General features: G+C 42.6%; 1 non-coding gene across 1 annotated transcript; it reads left to right on the top strand.

Moving 5' to 3' along the window:
* The first annotated feature begins 283 nt into the window (after positions 1-283).
* On the top strand, positions 284-421 carry LOC114817133. The gene has a single exon (XR_003764982.1). It is a non-coding gene; the product is annotated as a small nucleolar RNA SNORA7 (small nucleolar RNA).
* The last annotated feature ends 1,451 nt before the right edge of the window (positions 422-1,872 follow it).

The following is a 1,872-nucleotide window of genomic DNA, read 5'->3' as shown; positions in this document are numbered from 1 at the left end:
AGGAAAGAACTTGAATTGATTCTTAGTTTTGCTTTTCTAAGAAAAAAAAAAGCTCGGTCCTGAAAACCACCAATTAACTACTTTGATGAAGGAGAAAAAATTACTGGTAGAATGACTGCCAAAAATATTCTCAGGGAAAAAGATTTAAGTGATAATGTATCCTTGCTTTCTCCTCAGTTGTTTACTGCATTATATGACATTTGGCATTGACACTTGGATTAGCACCCTTTATTCATTATTTATCTCTAATTTATTTATATTAATGCCAGTCTAGACTTTACAGGACCTCTTAGGGTTGCACCTGGAGAGTTTCCAGTCCTCTACCAGTCTTGGCTATGGGAGGGAGAGTCAAGCAGAGGCATAGCCATTCCATTCCTAGCTTGGCCAGTGGCTACCGAGTGGAAGGCAATCTGCTACAAGTCAAGACTCACCCGTGCTGGGCAGTAGCGGCATGGGAGAGAGTCGAAGGTGGAGACTCGAGTTTACTGTGCGGAAGGCGGCAATGGTAAAGCACGTCTGTATTTTTACAAAGAAAAGTCTACGGATCCACTACCAGAACGATTGCTGATGGAGAGAGGGGTATGGTGTTGCTGTGGGTCAGAAACAACTCAACAGCATATGACAAAACAAGACTAGACTTTATGGGGGCAGAGCATGTGTCTACCAACTTTGCTATAGTGTACTTTCCCAAATGCTTAGTACAGTGCTCTACACACAGTGAGCACTCTAAATATGATTGATTAATTGATTGATTTGGCTCCTGTGTCAATTCTGACATGGATTCTGGGAACTCTCACGATAGGCAACCCCTGAGGGATAGATACAACTGAATTTACTAGGCTTTTATTCTGAGCCTCAGGGACACAGCTTTTGGGACATAGACTCAATGTTTGCAGCAAAAAAAAATTGGTGAAACACATTAAGACACATCTTCTTTCTCATAGAGCGAGTGCAGTAGTAGGTGGGCCAAAGGATGAAAATAATTTGGATTTATGTGGGTTCAGGATTAGAGTTCAGTAAAATCTTGTTCCTTCACAATTCAGGGAAACCGAAAAAGTAATTACACATTTAAAGCATTTGAACTCTATTTCCTGTTAATTCTTGGAGAAAATATGGGAGTAGCCTTGAATGGTCCTAATTGTCAGTAGAGGGAGAAAGTCACGGAAATGCCATTTTGTTTACATTTTTCTCTATTCCTCTCATCCTGATGGGGATGGTTCGTTGCTGCTGTCTCAACTTAGGCTGCCTTGAACTTGTTCTGAAAGATTTGTAGTGTGGTTTCTGCCCAAATAGGACAGCAAACTTCACAGCTTCACCCCAACTTTCTGAACCATTCAGGCATTGGATCTCCCCCATGCTGCGAAGCAGGATGGCCTACTGGATAAAGCATGGGCTTGAAAGCCAGAGGACCTGGGTTCTAATTTTGACTCCAACACTTGCCTGTTGTGTGATCTTGGGCAAGTCACTTAACTTCTCTGGGCCTCAGTTTCCTCAACCGCAAAGTGAGGATTCAATACCTGTTCTCCCTCCTACTTAGACTGTGAGGCCCACGTGGGACAGGGACTGTATCCAGCCTAACTCATATCTACCCCAGTGTTTAGAACAGTGCTTGAAACATAGTTAAGCGCTTCACAGATACCATAGAAAAAAAAAACTCTGGAGGTCCCCAGGTCTGCAGGGATGTGACCTGAGACTTGGCCTCTCCTGGCATTCCCACCACTTTTCATGAGGGGATTAGCGCCCAGTGCTTAGAAAAGTGTTTGATACATAGTAAATGCTTAACAAACGCCACACACAAATAAATCTCTATAATAATTGTGGTACTTGTTAAATACTTACTACATGCCAAGCACTGATCTAAGCACTGGGGTA

Source organism: Ornithorhynchus anatinus, chromosome 1 (genome assembly GCF_004115215.2).
Source record: "Ornithorhynchus anatinus isolate Pmale09 chromosome 1, mOrnAna1.pri.v4, whole genome shotgun sequence".
Classification (NCBI taxonomy): domain Eukaryota; kingdom Metazoa; phylum Chordata; class Mammalia; order Monotremata; family Ornithorhynchidae; genus Ornithorhynchus; species Ornithorhynchus anatinus.
This window is presented reverse-complemented; position numbering and strand designations above follow the sequence as displayed.